Source organism: Miniopterus natalensis, chromosome 19, assembly GCF_054644295.1.
Source record: "Miniopterus natalensis isolate mMinNat1 chromosome 19, mMinNat1.hap1, whole genome shotgun sequence".
NCBI classification, from domain to species: Eukaryota; Metazoa; Chordata; class Mammalia; order Chiroptera; family Miniopteridae; genus Miniopterus; species Miniopterus natalensis.
The window spans coordinates 31,527,975-31,547,155 of NC_142099.1; positions in this window are offsets into that span (position 1 = coordinate 31,527,975).

Below are 19,181 nucleotides of genomic sequence, written 5' to 3' on the forward strand. Positions count from 1 at the left end.
GCCCCTTTGCTGACACCTAGGAGCAGTGGGAGGGCTCTGGGGCTGGGGGAGAGAGCCTGGCTGGAGCTCCTCCATGAACCGCTGCAAGACCCTGCCACCTCTGGGTCTCAGTGCCCTCATCTGTAGAATGGCCACTCTCTAAGGTCCCTGAGGGCCTGGGGATGCTGTCCCCTGGGTGAGGGTGGCGAGGGGGAGAAGGCAGGATGCAGATGACATAGGACTCTGCTCTGGGGTCAGTGCAGGTCTGAAAACCAAAGCAAGCTCAGTATCTCCCTGTTTCACTTCACGCTGTACCCCTTGGAAAGAGAGTCCCCAAACTCTTCTAAACCTTCTCCCCTCCAACCCCAGCCTCATATCCTCTTACCTTTGTCAGGAAGGGCCTTGGGGCAACCTCTCCATGACTACCTATCCCTCTGCCCCTCCCTGGCCTTGCCACTTGCGGTTCCAGGCTTGAACCGAGAAATTTAGCACTTCCAGCCCCTGTGACATTCCCCAACACCCCATCTCTGTGCCTTTGCTCATGTGACTCCATTCCCCTGAAATGCCTTTCCCAGGCCCCACTCACATCTCACCCCCTGACCCTAACATGAGCACAGTTCGAATTCAGCTCTGATCCTGGCTGTGCCCGGGGCCCTGCCTGGAGGAGGAGGCGCATCTGCCTCTATCAGAAGGTTGTGAGCTCCCCGAGGAGAGAGAGCGCCTTCTTCATTTTGGTATCCCCTGTCCTGGCGACGGGCCTGTCACATAATAGCTCTCACTTGTGCTGTGCCGATTGAGGACAGCTGTGCTAGGTGCCTCCAGGAACCTGTGGCCATCACTGTCACGTTCACACTCACATGGTTTAGCTCAATAGAAGGCTGATAGGACTGAGCAGTCTCAGTGCTCCCCAGTGCAACGCTGGGGCCAACTTCTACCCTCTCACGAACTCACACCCCTCTCACAAACTCACCCTCTCTCACAAACACACCCCCTCTCACAAACACCCCCTCTCTCACAAACACCCCCCCTTCACAAACTCACCCCCTCTCACAAACTCACACCCCTCCCCTCTCTCATAAACACATTGACTCTCACAGACACACTCTCGCTCTCCTTCCCTCATATACACACTGCCATGCACACACTTCACCCTCACACACTCTCATATACTTTTTAAAAAAACTATTGATTGATTTGATAAAAAGAGAAGGAGAGAGAGAGAAACATGGATTCGTTGCTCCACCTCTCTGTTTCCTTGGTTGACCCTGTATGTGCCCTGCCCGGGATCCAGCCCACAGCCTTGGCGCATCAGGGGCGCTCTAACCCCCTTACACTCTCACGTGCATCCTCAAACGCGCCCTTCCTCCGACTCCCCTCACACACTGTCCCACACTCTCTCACACACTCGGCTCTCCAGGTGCACAGCATGTTCCCTGCCGGAGAACCGGGACCCATGGCCCTGATGCTGCAAACGCAGGGAGCTCTCAGGACCAGAGGCGCTGGGCTCTGTGAAGCGCCCCAACTTGGGCCCCAGGAGAGGATTCGGAGACACTGACTTCATCTCCTAGCAGCTTTGTGAGCTAGGAGATTATTCCCCCTGGTGGAGACAGACGTTTTCTCATCTGCAAAGTACAGACCGTGACACTTACTTTGCAGAGCTGGTCTGAGTGGCCAGAGGCACTGCAGCGCCTGCTGGGGAAGGCTGGGGTTCTGGTCACCTGGTCCCGGCATGATGGTGATGGGGCCAGAGAGGATGGGCTCCAGACCCTCCCCCACTCCAGCCAGAGCCGCTTCACTTACATCTGCCTCATCTACTGGACTTGCCTATGAGGCTCCCTTTACACTCAGGGTCCCACAGCTCCAAAAACCTTGGAAAGGCCCCCTTGGCGCTGGTGTGGCACGTCCCAGAGTCTGGCACTGAGAAGGTGCTCCATCATCGTTTGCTCATTCCTGCCCTTTGTCTGCCAGTCCTGGGAGCTTGGTGACAGGCAGGGTGCTGGCTCAGGAAGGAGCTGGGGCTCCAGACACTTACCCTGAGTGTGCGGAGGCAAAGCAGAGACACCACCAGGGGGCTGTAGTGGGGGCGGGGCCCTGGGCCAGGCCTCTGCTGCTGCTCCTGCAGTGCTGGTGAGCGCGGGTAGGTGTGCATGGCTGTGCATGTGCCCGTGTGCATGTATGTGATGTTTGTGTGTATCTGTGTGTCGTGTCTATGTGTCCCTGTGGATATGTGAGGTCTGGTCTTTGTGCCTCTATGTATATGCATGTGTCTCTGTGTGTCTGTGTGTAGATATGTCTGGTCTTCATGTGTGTGCCCATGTGTTTGTGCGTGTGTCTGTGTGTGTCCCTGCCCACACAGGGCATGAAGACCCAGCCCCTGTCCTGTCTTCCTGTGGCCCTCAGGGAGGCCTGCATCCTAGATCTCTCACCTCCACCCCACAGTGGTCAGAATCATCAGTTTTCTCAGCATAGGGGATTTTCATACTTTGTGGATAACCTGATCCTACTGCTTCTCTTAAACTTTATCTTAACCCAGACTTTTGTTAGTCACCTCTGGGCTCAAAGGCCCTGGGCACCCCTGAGGGACAGACATGGGTGGAGGTAGGGGAGGGGCTGAGATGGAGGGGCACCTGGGGGTGCACCTGAGAGCACTAGAGGCCTGTCTGCCTGTCAGATGTACACTGAGCCCCACTGTGTGCCAAGGCCTTGTGTGAACACACTCTCAACACCCCCCCACACACACACACATGCGTGGAGCCTGGGTCAAAGGTTGGAGCTTATTGCCTCCCTGAAGGTGGGGCATTGGCATCCAGTCTTGCCCAGCATCCACTTTCTTGCAGTAATTATTGCCACGCGCCAGGCACTGTGCTAAGCACTGGGAGACAGTAATAAAAACCGCCTTTACGGAGCATCTGGACCAACTGCGCGCCACAGAGGATATGCTCATGAACTCCATGGATCAGTCATCTCCTCACACCATCTGCCCTTTAGCACATTCTAGAATGCTCAGGATGGAGGAAGCCCTTTTGTCAGGAGCAAGGCCAGAGTGGAGCTATGCCAGGCCTGGAGCTGGCCCTGTAAGCCCAGAGCCAGCCAAGCCTGGCCCGGGCCAGCTGCCCTGGTACAGGGGAGCAGGCACAGCCTGGCACAGCAGGCACAGGCTGTAACCATCGGGGGCTGGTCCTGTGAGGCACCAACATATGGGGGAGCGGGCTGCTTGGGGGTTCAGAGGCTCCAGGGGTAGCTAGCTGGATTGCTGGGCCCAGGGAACAAAGGGCCTGGGGGACAGCTGGGGGTGGGAAAGCTGAGAGCTGGGCTCTAACACACCCCGAGGTTTGCTGGGCTCAGGGCCTCTGCACAGAGCCAGTGAGAAAAGGAAAGATGCACCCCTCCTAAATGCGACCATTGGGACGCCCAGCTCCTGGCCCCGAATCTGTCTCCCCACAGCCCCAGTGGAGATGTGAGCACGGAGTGCTGCTGTTAGGTGGGCAGTGGCAGGAAAAGGGGGACTTTGGAGTCCAGCTGAGGGCAGAGACTAAGTGGTTTATTATAAGGCGACAAGTAATGCCCGAGTCCTCAGGTCCCCACCCCCTGTTCCGCAGCATGGATTAACAGGGCAGCGCTCAACCAACCCGCCTGGCTCTTAGGACCAGGTGCAGCCCTACTTACTCTGTTCACTATTTCACGTCTCTGAGCTCAGTCTCCTCTCTGCAACAAGGGGGTGAGAAGGGGTGCAGCCACCCCAAGGGACTCTTGTGAAGTTGGCACCATTCCTGGCCCATAGTAAGTATGTGGGGGACACAGATGTGTCCACAGCGCTGTGCCTGGCTGTGAGTCAGGCTCACTTCTACTTCTACACGGTCACGACACTGAGGCTGCACTCGCACGTGTTTAGGACACTGACAGGCTCCCACACCTCTTCCTCATGCCTCACAGGTGCAGGGACAAAGGGCCTGGGGGACAGCTGGGAGTGGGAAGACTGAGAGCTGGGCTCTAGCACACCTCGGGGTTTGCTGGGCTCAGGGCCCCTGCGCAGAGCCAGTGAGATAAGGAAAGATGTACCCCTTGTAAATGCACAATCCAGCACACACACCGCCCCAGGTGAGGCACAAGGACACAGACGCACAGCCAGATACCACATGTTCAGGAGAGCACTTGGCTAGGACAGACACAGGGCACCCCCAAGCAGGTGCTCCTCCGTAGCCATCCCCACCTCTTACCCTTGGGGTCTAAGATGCAAGGAGGACTCTGCCTACAAAGGAATTGCCACCTGGGACAGGATCACTGTCCTCCAGGAAGGTCTGAACCACTCCACGCCCCTCTGGGAGGACACGTGTCAGGCAGGGTGGGGCTGGCAGGAGCAGGACTGTGGTTGAGAAGCCTCAGTGAGGAAGGCTGGTGCCCTCCGCTGGAGGAGGTCCTGAGGGCAGGTTTGGGTGGGCAGGGGACTTCCTTAATCCCCAGTGGGGGACAAGGGATCTGTGCAGTCCCTCTATGTGCTCCTTTCTCGCACCCAGTTTCTCCTGCAGGCTCTTTGTACTGGCAGCTGGTTCCCTGAGGTTCCAGCCCTGGCACTGACTGCCATGCCCTCTGGAAAAGCAGGTTTGTGAACTTTCAGCCTTGGGTCTGAGGGAGTCTGGCCCTTGATCTTCAGCCTGGAGTCCCTGCCTCCTGTGTCTGCCCACTGCACTGGAGACCCTCCAAGTGGGGCGTGGGTAGAGGGAGAGCCTTGTAACCTCCCAGGAGGAGCTGGGGTAAAGGGCAAGCATGCCTAGACTTAGGGTTCCCACTCGGCTGCTCTGTGTGCGGTAGGATAGAATGAGCGAGGGCGCGGGAAGGAGGGTCCATTTTTGAGATGTCAGGAGTAAGAGAAATTGTTTTAATTTGGTTCTGAAGAACCGAATCAGGAAGAAACCAGTGGAGCAATTTTGTATGTCCCCGCACCTCTGCAGAGAGGAGGCTCCCCCCAGTTCCTAGACAGTTTCCTGCAGGCTGGTGGGGTGGGTTTGAACCTGCTCCTTCCCTCATACCAGCTTCTGCTCTGGAGCCCAGATGAACTACCCCTCTGGGCTGCACAGCAAGAAGGCCGACTCTCAGCCGGCCACAGGGTGGGGACAGCTTCTCCGTCTGTGGGGCTGGCAGACATGGAGAGGATGTGGACTGGGACTGGGGGACACCCAGTGCGCTCATCTAGATGGTTCCCTGCGGGGGGGGGGGGGCAAGGCTCATCAGATGAGAGGACACTGAGGTGTGCTTGGGTCTGCACGTGCCCTGGGCTGCCATGTGTGGGGGAACATGTCACACCCCTTTGCTTTTGTTTGTATTCTCTTTGGATAAACAAGAAGACACGGGCTCATTTTGTAACAAGAAGACTCACTAAACCCAAGGAAGGACTCGTTTGCTCCAGGATGGTTGCCATTAAGACACAAGCCCAGGGAAACTCCCAGGACGGTCCAGGTTAGCAAACCGCGGGGGTGGGGGATTGGTCTAGGTTAGGGTGGTCTAGATTAAGGTGGGCCAGAAGAATGAGACATGGCTGGCAGGCAGCAGGGAATGAAAAGGGTGTCTTTCTTCTTATGGATTCCTAGTAACGTGGCCTGGTACCATTTGAAAGAGTATAACCTGAGCCTGGAAGAGATTTACAGGGTCATCCAGCCCAACCTCCACCTCCAGGCAGGACTGTTTCTAACCTTGGACCAGACCCCAGTTTTCCATGGCCTCTTAGAGTCATTGGAAAGACTGCCCCACCTTAGGCTCATCTTCCTGAGGAAGTGCCTCCTGCATCTAATTTCAATCCCTCTGCTTCACTGGAATATTCTTTGTTCTGGTTCTACTTTCCCTGAGTATTGACCACCTCTTGCTCAAGCCCCTGGCTCTGCCCCAGGAATCTTTCCAAAAATACAAATACCACCCACACTCAGGCATAGATTGTCTTTGAGATGCACTTTCTCACAAACATTTGACTTGAGGACATTCTAGGGGTGGGGGTGGAGGACATGCACCCTCCAAACCACCTCATATGAATTGCTTCCCTGATAGCCTTACAGCCAGAGAGGATGCCTTGGGGACACCCCTCCCCTGTGCCTGCTCCTAAGGAGTAAGTTTGGTGTCAAAGATGATATGTGCGACCATCTCGTTGAGCACAATCCTCAGAGGCCCATCTCACACGTGTCTCTAGTTGAACCAGGGCTGGCAGAGGAGGGCCTAGAATGGAGCTACATAAGAAGTGAACTCTGGCAAGGGAATGGTGTGGGGTGGACTGAGGGCTGAAGGTGGAGGAGCACATTTGGCCAGGGAAGGGAAGGTGAGGGGAGTGAGGGCTTGGCAGGTGGGGAGTAGAGGATGAGTGGAAATGAGACAGAGAGAAAGACCCTGTGCTTTCCTCACTCCACGCTGAGCACCAGGACAGGAGGACCTTGGTGACTTTGACATCATGTGCTCAAGGACCCCCTTGCCATCGATCTCACTTCCTGCCTCCCTTTTGCTGGCTGGGGACTCCCAATAGATCCCACAGGAAATCAGGAAGAACTTTGACCTTGTGGCAAAGCCTTGCTTGAGTGGTTCTGCAGCCTGGCTAGAAAGGGTTAACTGTGGGGCAGCCTGGAGGGCTGTGTCTCTAAAGGCAAAAATCCCTCATCCCATGGCCAGGAGGCTGGGTACCACCCCCGTGCCCCACCCCCAGGAACCCAGGTCACACCAGCCTTCTCACAGGTGGCCCACCTTTTGCTGCTCTGGATCCCCAGCGGCTCCTCTGGTCCCTCTGAGTGCCACTGATTGGAAGAGCGGCTAAGTGGACTGGGGGGCTCTCTGGCCAGAGGGCTGGGAGAGGAGCTGGAGCCAGCTGCCCAGAGAGGTCAGGAGGCCGCTGAAAGACTGGAGATTGGGCTGCACCTACTCCTGCCCCCTCGGAGCAGAGGAGGAAGGATGCTGGCTGGGCTGGGAAGGGAGTTCGTGGCCCTGAGGAGTCAAGCTGAAAGGAAAGGGTGGTAGGGTCTGCCCAGTTGCAGCTGGACATGGAAAGGGGGCAAAGCTAAGGGCAGGTACCTTGGGGCTGCAAAACCCATCCTTCCCCAGGGCTGGGGCCATGGGCACTCACAGCTCCTCCTGTCCTACTCTGTCTGGATTCCCAAACCTCTAAACAACCTTGACTGACAGCTTTTCCTCCTGGGACACAGGCTTGGCTCCCAGTGGCCTGTAGCTGAAGGTCCCTGGCTTGGTCCCGTGCAGCACCAGGACTCTCTCCACAGGCACTGTCCCCCCCACTCCCCCTTCTTCTTCCCAACACCTCTCCCGGACAAGGTGACAGAGTTGGGCTCTGGACACTGGGGGGCTGCTTCCCCCACCTCTGGTCCATTATGAGCCCCACAGTGCTAGGGAGATGGATGGCCCTCTTTTTCTAGACCCCCTAAACGGTGCCCCCCCCTTTTAGCCCCAGCCCCTTTCCCTTCCAAACTTTGTGCAAATCTTTCTCTCCCACCGCTGAGGATGAGAAGGAGAGATCTGAGGAGATAAGGTTGGGGCAGGGGGAGGGAAGAAAATAAATTTCAGCCCCTGTGGTCCCGGCCACTTACCCTTCGGGATATGACTTGCCTCAGTTTCTCCTCCCTAAGTCCCTGCTTCGGGACAGGCATTTGCCCAAACTTGTGTTCCACTCCCTCCTCTGTGGAACTGAGGCAAGACTTTGCAAAGAGGTCACCCTGCAGGGGCAGCCCCAGGGAGGCCTCCAGCCTGGGCAGTCAGCATCAGTTCCTCCCAGGGACATTTGGGGGCAGGCCGGAGTCTGGGGCCTGGCCTCAGCGACTTTCTGGTCCTGGACTGGGGGCTGGGGCAGGGCCCATAGTCACTACCCCCTCTGAAGGCATTCGCTGCTGTCAGCCAGTGGCCGGTGGCCGGCTTGAATTCCTGGACACGCTGCTGGGGGCCGGCTTCCTGGCCAGGCTCGGCCTGCTGCGCCCTGCAGGATGCCCCCCGTGTAGACAGAGCAGAAGGGACTTCCAGTCTCAGCGCGAGAAGTCAGCCCGGCCCAGCAGGCAGCAAGGGTTCCCGCCCTGCCCCTGCCCCTGCCCCTGCCCCTGCCCCGCCCAAGGTGCAAGGACACAGCTCCTAGCGCCTGCCCATTATAGCACCCTGGGGAGTCCCTGCGCAGCGGGAGGAGACAAAATTTGTTGGCACCTACCTGGGATGAAAGAGGGGTGTTGGCTGGGGCAGGTGGAAGCTGCCCGAGGCGATGAGCCACAGCCAGAGCCGCCGGGCCACGAGCCCCCGGGCTGCCCACCTCTCCTCCCCGCTCGCTCAGCCGCTGGACGCTGTCCTGGCGCGGCGGCGGCAGCCCTGGTGGCGGCGGTGGCGGGTGAGGGCGCTGGTGTGTGTGCGCGCCGGGAGCCACTGCAGCATCTCTGCATCAAGATGTGCTCCTCCCTCTCCCAGGCTCCGCTCACTGGCTGGCTCCTGTCCTCAGCCAACGCGGGGGCCCCGGAGATGACTTCCTCTGCCCCCCTCCCGCCCCCTTCCCGTCCCCACCCGCCTGGCTTCACCTCATTTGCTGTCATTTAAGGACCGGGAGCGAGCCAGAGCGCCCACGTCTCGCACCGGGTCCTCCATAATGCACGGCAGCTTAGCTCCCGGAGGGGGGGGCCGGGCCTGCCCCCCATTCCCCCGGCCCAGCGCCGAGGGGGCTGCGGAGAGGTGTGGCCCGGAGGGAGGAGAGTGGCTCTGCTCTGCAAACCCTGGGGACTCATGGAGCCAAACTCCTTGTCCCCCAGAAATCCCCTGTTAGAGGAAGGGATGCGAACCAGCTTGTCGCATCGTGCAAGGCAAGTGGGCCTTAGGGGCTCCTTCATGGCCCATCCCAAACGCTCATCTTTATTGTTTCCCTGATCAAAGTAACATGGCTCTTTGTCAAAATATCCAAACCTTAGAGGAAATTTAAAAATAAATAGTAGAAGTGCCTTAATAAATTTGATTTGCATGCCTCCATGTTTATTTTCATGTATATAATTACATGGATTATTGGTATTATTTTATGAAAATGAATCACATAATACATCACAATTTGCAAAATATTTAAACTATAATAGATGCTGAGCAGGGTTACATATCAGTACCTATGGATTCAAGCCTGTTTTTAATCAACCAGCAGTGCGATGTCAAAAAAGCTCGCTGGATGGGGGTCTGAACATCTGAAGGCTAAGCTGGGCTCCACTGATTGGCTGTGTGTGCCAGGCTAAGTGCACTGTCCTCTCTGAGCCTCACCTGGAACCTGAAGGGCCAAGTTCACTGCCAACTCTGAGACGCTGGGTGCTTACCCAGGTTTGTAATCTCTCTCCTGTTCTGCTCCTGGCATGGGGCGGGGTGTGTGTGCCCAGAAGCAGAGGGACCAGCCATCTGTGGCAGCAGTCAGCCCCATCAGGCTGTCACTTGTCTCACCCCCCTCTGGTTCACCTGCTGTCCAGTTCACACAAGCAAGACCAGTGAGAGGCCCAGATGCTGAAACAGCTGGCAAGGCAAGGCCAGCCTCAGAGTTTTCAGTGACTGTACCTGTCAAGCCTGGAGAGTGACAGCATGCCTTCCTGAGGGGAGGGGGTCTCAGGGGCTTGGGACAGGTCTGGGCTGAGTGGGAGAACCTGGAAAAAGAGTCATGGTGTGGGGGAGGGTCCACTGACCAGCCTCCAAGGGCCAGAATGACTGCCAGGTCCCAGGTGCTCTTCCCTCCCGTCCACCTGCTCCCCTCCGAAGGCCTCTCCCAACTCCAGAGACAATCTTCTTTGTTTCAGACAGAGAGACATCTGACTGTGCCAATGACGTGTCTTGAGCTGGGAATGCCTCTGTACAAATCCCTTCCAGGTGCCCACAGCGCCCTTGTCTGTCTCCCTGTCTGTCTGTCTTGCTGGGGCTCGCACATTGGCCCTGACTCCTGGGGTGAGTCTTGCCCTCTGACATTGCCCAGAGCAGCCCAGGCACTGCAGAGAAGGCTTTGAGTCTTCCCAAGCAGAGAGTGGTGCCACGGGGAGCAGGGTCTGGAAAGGCCCTGTTAGTGCAGGTGACTCGGGTCTCAAAGTTTCCCTCAGATTCCTCTGCAGCCTGCCCAGCCCTGGGTGGGCTCGGCAGCCACGAGAAGTGGAAACTGAGAGTACGTAGTAAGCCTAGGCCTGGCTTTGTGGGGACCCTTCCCCAAGGTCTGTCTTCTCACTGGTTCGAAGTTGTCACCTGAGTCTGGTACAGTGAATTTGGGGGGTTATTGAGGCTCTTCACTGCCAGTCCCTATAGCGCTCCTGTTTCTGACAAGAGAGTGGGGTGAACATTTGGGGGTCCAGGCTGAGTTTTGCTTGTGGGGTCCATTAGTTTGATAATGAACAGAATATTTTATAATGTCATTATTAAGTCTGTTTAAATTCTTAATAATAATTTGAGTGTCTCCAATGTGTCAGGAGCTGCACTAAGTGCTTTACCTGAATTATCCATCAAGGCATATGTGTTGTCATTATTTTATTTTACAGATGATGCTCAGAGAGACTAAGGAACTTGCTCCAAGTAAGCAGTGAGCAAGTGGAGCCTGTTGGTCTGGCTCCAGCATCCATGGTTTAGCCACGATGCTGTGTGCTCCAGCTGCCTGCCACCTGCCCTTCTGAGGTGGGCACAGTAGGGGACAGGATGCTGTCCTGTTTTGGTGCCTGCCAGATCCCAGAATCCTCAAGACAATTGACTGTGAGGGGCACATCTGCTCTCTGTGGCTAACCAATATGTCTCCATGTTGTATAGAGCAGGACACCCCACCCCAAGTGGAGTCCCCACAGACTCCCGAACAGGGCAAAGAAGAGCCAGTGAAGATGAGTAGGTAGCTAATCAAATGGGCCACTAATTTGCTTGTAAACATGAGGTGACTTCAGAGTGGGAGCTCCCCAAAGTCATCTTGAGGGCCACCCAACATTCTGAGACCATTTGCTCCTGCTTCCAGCAGCCCCACTAGATCAATAGCAAAAGAATTCAGAAGGGGCTTCAGACTCAGTTCCAGGGGACAGCGGGGAGGAGCTGAGACCTGCCAGGACCCCAGGAGGGCTCTGACCTGTGTTGATATCTTTCCTCATCAGTCCCAGCCTCACATCTCTTTTCCAGGCCTCTGTAGCCCCCAGCACCTTGGTATCAGGTTTCACATTTCAGTCTTTTCTAGAGCTCCCAGGAGACCACAAGTTCACGGAGCAGCTTCTCTGCCTAGAACGGTGGGGGATTCAAGAGCCATAGGATGTGGTCTGTCTTCAAAGGGCCTGTAATCTTTCTGGAAGCAGCCTGAGAGTGGTACCAGGGCTGTTCATCACAGCTTCGGGGAAGAGTGACAAAGCAGGTGGTGCAAAGCTCTGAACTCAGACCAGCTTGACAGGCAGTCCCTCACCCCGAAAATCGGAATTAAGACACAAACCTCACTGAGCTGTTGTGAGCATTGAATTATGCATGAAGTATCTAGCACAGCACCAAGCACATAGTAAGTACTCCACAAATGTCAGGACTTCCCTTTGTGTCTTTTTGGGCTTCCGCCTCCCCATCTGCAACACAGGGTTGTGCGCCTACTGCCCATCCTCTGCTGCAGTGGTTGGGGTGGCTCAGGATTTGCCGTCAAGAGAACTGGACTCCTTCTCAGCTCTGTCACTCCTGGCTGGATGACACTGCGCAGATTACTGAAGCACACTTAATTGATGATGGGGGAATCTATTTCCTCATCTGTAAAATGGGAATAATCCTATTCCACTTTAGGGTGGTTTGAGCATTTAGCCAAGGGTCATGCAAAATACCGATTGTTATTCCCCACCTGTCTCCCCTCAGAAGTCTCCGAAGGTAGTGATTATGTTATTACTGTCTCCGTTTTCCCAGCACCCCCTTCCTGCTTAGTTCAGTGCCTGGCGAATGGTAGAGACTCAATGAATCCTGGTTGACCGGATGATGCTATAACAGCTCAGGTGGTTGGAGAGAGGGACCTGGGGGTGGGTGAAGGCTTCGGCTGGGGTAGAGGGCACCTCTTGAATTAGGCCTGGACAGACAGAATGGGGGTGGGAGTGCAGTTGTGGCATGGGTATAGGGGACTGGGAAGAGCGTGATTTGTGTGGGGCCAGGAGGAGCCAAGATGCAGTGAGCAGGGGGCGCTGAAAGGGAAATCTCCCTATTCCGTCTGCATTTGCCTTTCTAATTTCACTTGAAGGCCTGAAGGGGTCTGTGCCTTGAAGGGCCTAATTATTCTCTTAGCCATTTCTACCCAGGGCTCTTGGAGCTTCTTTTTCAGGCTTATAATAGACAATGCTAATGCCATTATTAATATTTAATAGTAATGATGCTAATAATGCCTTGCATTTATGTGGTCTCTCTAAAGAGCTCAAAGAACCCTGAGTTCTTTTTTATGAAACAATTTGGCCAGTGTAAGAGTTGGGAGAGTGGGGGGCAAGGGAAGGGGAAAGTCATAGGGAAACCAGAGCCAAGAAGGTCAAATGACTGGGCCAAGGTCACAGAGCAGTGGAGGTAGAGCTGGGACTAGGGTTGGGTACTTGGGTTCCTTGACAGGAGCTCTGACATCAGGTTCACTGGGGCACCTAGATCTGAGAGGGACATCCTGGTAGGGAGCTACTGTGTGACCCTGGGTGGGGGCTGGGCTGCAGAGGTGTGGTCTGAGTGTGCTTTACTAAGCCTGCCTAGGGTGGCTAATGGGCAGCCATAAAACATGGGAGCCAGAAGGGGCAGGTGACACCGGGAGTCCTTGGCCAGATTCTGCAGGTGTCCCTGAGTCTCTGCCCAGACCCCTGTTTTCCCTGCATGCCAGATGTATAGCCTCTTGGAAGCCGCTTCAATCAACCCATGTCAGTGCACGCACCTAATTATTCAGCCTTCTTGTGCTATCTTTATATTTTTCCCAATACAATTGTCAGAGCCGAAAACATACCCAAAATATGTAGTTACAAAAAAGCTAGCACATTAGACTTTCCTGGCTGCCTGGTCACACGCTACCCAGGAAGCTGCATTTGCATAAGAACATTGAGAGGTGCCTCCTGGAAGGAGACAGTGCAGAGCCCAGTGGGAGGCTATGGGCTTTGTAGTCAGACAGATTCCAGTTCTGCCACTCCACTGACTGGCCATGTCACCTTAGGTTTCTCATCTGTAAAGTAGAGGTAAGACTCTGCCTCAAAGGATCATGAGGACCAGATGAGGTGATGAACAGCAGTGGAGGGCAGTGGGGATGTCAAGGTTCTGGCTCCTTTGGAAGGTGTGTCCAGTGTAGGTGATGTCAACAATGGTGTCCTGATCAGGCCATTCCCAAGGTGTGACTTCGACGTGTCTCTGCTGACTAGTCTCCCTCGGTTTCTGCCCATTTCAGAGTTGGCTTCTTTTGTCTTCCCATCAATTCTGCAATTCACCTCATGGACTTCTGGTGAAATCCTTTTTTGCCTGTGGTGGCCAAAGTCTGCATCTGTGGCCTGCAACCAAGAACCTGGGTTCATTCAGGACTTAGAGCTCCTAGCACAGTGCCTGGAACAAAGAGACACTGGCCAGAAGTGGTTAGAAAATTGTTGTATTCATCTATCAGTCCATCCATCCATCCATCCAACAAGCAAACACTGAGTACCTCTTGTACCAAGCACTAGACCAAGTGCTGGGGACACTGAGGGGACATGGTCTATACTTTTTTTTTTTAAAGAGATAATTAAGTTTTACTTATTTACTTATTTTTTAATAAGGAAGGGAGAGAGAAAGGAGAGAGAAAGAGAAACATGGATGTGAGAGAGTAGCATCAATCAGCTGCCTTCTGTATGTGTCCGGGGATCGAACCCAAAACTCAAGTTTATGTGCCCCGACTGGGAATTGAACCAGTAACCTTTTGGTGCACAAGGTGATGCTCAACCACTGAGCCACACAGGCCGGGCGTGGTCTGTACTCTTGAGGAGATCACAGGGTAATGATTGGATGACATGTAAAAATAATCAGAATACAATCTGGTAAGTTCTGTAACCCCAATTTGCACAAACTATCATGTGAGTCTCAGAAACAGAGAAAAACATTTTAACTGAGTCCTGAAGGAAGACTGAGTCGGCCAGGTAGACCAGGTACCGGTGGCACCGCCGGGAGGAAGTAAGGAGAGTTGGGGTCCTGGAAGAAGACAGCCTGTGCGCAGGCAGCCTCGGGGCGGGATGTGGCGAGCTTGGGAAGGGGTCAGTGGGCATGTCTGGAGCGGAGAGTGAAGGAGGTGACAGGGCTGGGGGAGGGACAGGAAATTCTGCCCTCAACCTGCAGCATCAGCTCTTGCCTGACTTGCCCTACAGAAAACGAATGCCAGTCCCCACAATTGTATAAGTCTACTTCTTGAAATAAATAGTGTGTGTATATGTATATATGTACACACACATATATATGATATGTGTGTACTACACACATACACACACATACACACACATACCCTACTGGCTCTGTTTCTCAGGAGAACCATGGCTGACAACTGCTCAGTCCTGCCCTTCTGCCCCCGAGAGATCTCCTAGGCATGCCCCCCAGCCTCCTGCCCACAGTCTTACCTCTGACACTCAGTTGTCAGCTAAATTCTGACTACCTGTCCTCACCAGGCTCCTCGGTTCCAGTGTCAACTGTCCCATCACCCTCCAGTTCAGCCAGAGTGAGCTACCTAAAATGCAAATCAGATGGCATCACTTTCCTGCTAAAAGTTCTTCAGCTTCCCTTGCTTTCAGGTTGCCCGGCTCCTTCCTGTGACACAGGTCTCATTGTCATTGGTCCCCTCTTTTGCTCTGCCCTCTTCTCTTGCCCTTCCCCAGTTCACTCCAGCCATATCGACCTGCCTGTCCTGGAAAGGGCTGGAGTCTCCAGGTTTACTCTTGCAGGACTGCTCCTTGTTTGTAGTAGTCATCTTTTCCCCCTCAAGTACAACTGCCTGAATCTCCTTGCTTTCTAGAATTGGCCTGGCGGTCACCTCTCCAGGAAGCCTAACCTGCCCCAACTCTCTCTTAAGCACAAGGTATCCCTCTTCAGTGTCCTTGTCACTTCATAGGCATCCCTCTTACTAATCTGTATGGTGATGGGTGTTTTCACCCTGCATCTTACGTATTTATACCCTCAGTATAGTGTCTGGGGCTCCACATATATTCATTAAATGGATTGATAAACTGGTCATCTATTTCTCTCTGGGGGTTCAAATGGGGGTAGAGGAGACCATATTGGGGCAGTTGGCTATTTCTTTCCATTTCCTGGGTGCCCTGGAGGCAGGGCCGTACCAGCCCATTTAGTGCAAATCCCCACAGGCAGGTATGGCATTGCACCGGATACACAGCTTGGCAAGGGGAGCAGGGCTAGCTTCAACCCCCCCCCCATTCATCAGTTCAGCCGGATGTCACCATGCAGGACACAATCATATGAGACAGCCCAGCTTGAAGGCCTGGGGGAGAAGCTGTCCCCCAGGGCCAGAGAACCAGCCTGATGTGCCAGAGAACCAGCCTGTCTGGCGGAGGCTCTGAGCAGGGTGCAGGCCTTCCTGGGTGAAGGCTGAGCTCTAGGGCCGGCTCTGTGTGTGTGCAGCCTGTGTAGCCTCACAGGGTCTGTGCTCAGAAGGTCCCTGGCTTAATTTAATGCTCTCCTGCTGCTTTTTGAAGAAGAGGCCCAGCATTCTCATTTTACATGGGGCACTGAAAGTTATGTAGTCGGTCTTGAAGAGGTCAGTGGGTTCACCCCACTGAAAATAGTACTGGAGTTATTGGGCCAAAGCGATCTGGGGTGATTGACTCCCCCACTCCCTCAAAGGAGCAGGACCCCGGTCACAACTTGAGCCCCTGCCCTTGGCTTTGTTAAGGGTCCCTGGTGTTTGATCTCTCTGAGATCCCCGAAGCGAGGGGTGTGGTGTATATGCTAGGCATGGGTTTTGCATTTTTAAATGGTTGGAGAAAAAGAAAAAGAAAAATGTTTCCTGACACATGAAAATACTATGAAATTCAAATTTCAATTCATAAATAAAGATTTATTGGAGCACAGCCACACTCGTTCATTTACGTATTGTCTGGCCGCTTCCCTGCTGCACCGGCAGCTGAGTAGTCACAGCAGAGACGTGTGGTGTGCAAAGCTGACGACATTTACCATCTGGCCCTTTACAGAAAATCTTTGCCAGTCCCTAACTAAGCCATCCCTTTGTTACCTGGAGCCTGGGAATCAGAAGTGCGGGAGCTGGGGTGTCAATCACTGACACTCAGGTGTCAGTTTCCCTTTTTTGTCTTAGCTCAGTGATTCTCAACTAGGGGACATGTGGCGATGTTGTGATACGTGTGTTACTGGCCTCTAGTCGGTAGAGGTCAGGGATGCTGCTAAATATCCTATAATGCGTAGGGCAGTCCCCACACCTAGGAATTACCCAGCCCCAAACTGGCAGCGGTGCTGAGGTCGAGAACCCTATGCAGAGCTCAGGACGGGGCAAGACAGGTTCCCGGCAGGGCTTTTGGGCTGAGGAACCAGCCATAACTCCCACTGCCTTGGAAGTGAGCAGCCCAAAGACTGTGCACAGAGAGAGGAGGCAACGGGAAGGCCCAAGCATGAGGCTTCCTCTTTCCTTGGCCCCCTGGGGCTCCTATATCTATTAGGGCCCTGGACAAGCCACAGATGGAAAGTAGCCTCTTTCCCTGCAGTCCCCTGAGGAACAGGACAGGTATTTATCTGTAGGCAGGTGAGCTTGGTCCCAGAAGGGGAGATGGTTATCGGGGCTGCCAGCGGTGGCCATGGGGGTGCAGAGAGGCACTGGAGGTGCTCCCAGGGGACCAGGTGAGCAGGGTGCCCAAACTTGTGGAAGGAGTATGAGGCAGGGGGAGCCTCAGAGAAGGGGCTGGCACTGTTCCCACCCGACCTTCTGGAGAGTGAGAGGAACAGATGCTGTGACTGTCAGATGAAACGCTCCTGGCACTTTGGGAAATTGCAGAATTAACAAAAGGACGGTTGCTTTCAGGGAACACAAGCAGGGACGCAGTGTGTACAGCTGGGATGGTCTCTGGGGACTCCCTTTCCTTGAAGGGCAAGGAGCAGGGGTCCTCCTGCCTGGCCCCTGGGCTGATTGTGGGTTGGGATTGGGGGGAGGGGAGGAGGGCAGAGGCAGAGCTGTCAGGCCTGGGGGTAGAATGGGGTCAGGTTAGTGTCAGGGCCAGGGCCAGACCAGGCGGCACAGAGCTTGGAGTCTGGTAGGTGGCAGGGCTGTCTGGAGGTCATCTCATCTATCCTCCTGCCTCTGGGTCCAGCCCCAGCAGATGGCATCTTGCCGGCTGAGGATCCAGGCAGAGGGGCCCTCAGCAGGAATGAGAATTCACCAGCTGTTATTTGCAAAGCCCCAGAAGAAGCAGCCAGCTCTCTCTGGAAGCTTCACGGACAAAGAGGCATGTGTCCGAAGGTCTGCAGGGAGCCTGCACCTTCTCCTGGGGGAGGGCGGGCCATGTGAGTGGCCAGAGCTGGCACATTGTCATCCTGGCTGCTCACCGCTTGCCCTGGGAAAGGCAGCCCTGGGTGGCTGGCAGTAACCGGGAAAGGTTCTGGGCAGAGTCAGCTGGAGGCAGGAGGACTGGACTGCATGCCCCTAAAACCTATTAAAAGAACAGGGAAAGAGGACAATAAGGAATTTCCCAGGGGGGGGGGGTGATTTTAATTGCAATGTAGAGCTAATTTAGACCCAAAGAAAACTCTTTCTAACACTGAGGTACGGATGCCAGCTAATGACAGAGAGGCAGTGGACTCTGTCCCAGGTGTCAGGGGCCCGCCTGCCTGGTCTGGTGGCTGAGGCTGACCACCGTTCTAGCCACATGGTCCTGGGCACAGTTTTGCTCTTGCTTGGCAGACCCTCTGCTTCCTTGCCCCTGGCATTGGGGGAAGGGGAGCCAGGGACACTCTGGAGGCCCTTGGGCATTTGCCAGAGAGTCGCCCAAAGGAAAAGGCCACTCCATCCATCCGGGAAGTGCCCTGGCCATCCCCCAAGGCCATCCTGTGATTGGAAGGGCTAGCAGGGCCAGAGGGGCAGCAGACAGATGCAAGGGGTCGAGCTTCTCATTTGCTGGAGTGCCATACTTCTCCCTGTCAAAAATCTCTCCGGGGGCCAGCCAGCCAACAGATGCGGCTCGGAGGAGGGGGGCTATGGGCCTCCTCCCCCTTGGCCAGCCATCCCTGGCTTCTTCCCCTCTCCAGTTTCCCTGGGGCCCTGCTACATTGTTAGCTGGCGCCCCAGGGGACAGACTTCAGATGGAGGGGAGCGGGTGTGTGTTTTGTTTTGTGGGGGGAAGTCTCTGAACCAAGAACCTGTTTGGCTAATGAAGTCATAATTACTCCCGGGCTCACTAATAGGATGAAAGCCGGGGCCTCCTTTAAAAGCCACTGATGGACCCTCGAGAGTGTGCCTGACAGCTCTGGGGAAGGGCTGGGGCATCGGAAATGGAAAGGGGTGGATGTCAAGGTCCAGGAGAGGGAGGAAGGGGACGGGGCACAGGGGCTCCACCCTAGTCTGGGGTCTGCCTGCTTGTGGAAGCTAATCTATATCTACATATTCTTCAATTTAGGCTAGGGTGAGATTCCTGGGAATTACCATATTTCTCTCCAACCCCCACCTTTCCCAAACCCAGCACCACTTCCCACTGTAAGTGTTGGTGGGTGGCTAGAGGGCCCCAGGAAGCCTAGGCAGCTGGAAATCCCCAGCTATTTCTATCTGGTGCAGAACAAATATATTTGGAAGTTTGTGGATTTTTTAAATAAAACAAAATCATTGTTTATCTGAAATTTACCTGTATTCCATCTGTCAACCTACTTTGAAATAATAGGAAATGCTTATCAGGACCTTTCCATATTCTCTTTGGGTGATGTCTAGGCAAAGGGGAGGCTGTCACAGTGAGGTGGGGACCCTGACATCCACGCCTTTCCATTTCCGATGCCCCAGTCCTTCCTCTGTGGGCTCTTGGTGACCCCTGGCTGAGGTGAGGCTTATCTTGTAGCCGATGGGTGTGGGTTTCTGTCATTTTTGATCTGCTGATGAACTTGCGTGGCTGCCAGGACTTGAGATCCATTTTCCTGGCCTGGGCTGTGCAGGGACAGCTCTGAGAATCTATCTCACTGTCGCCCTCTGATGATGGGCTCTCTTTACGGGTGCTGCTGGGGGGGGGGGGGGGGGGTCTCAGTAGCATCCTCCCTCCTGCCCCAGCAGGGGACCACATGGGGTACCT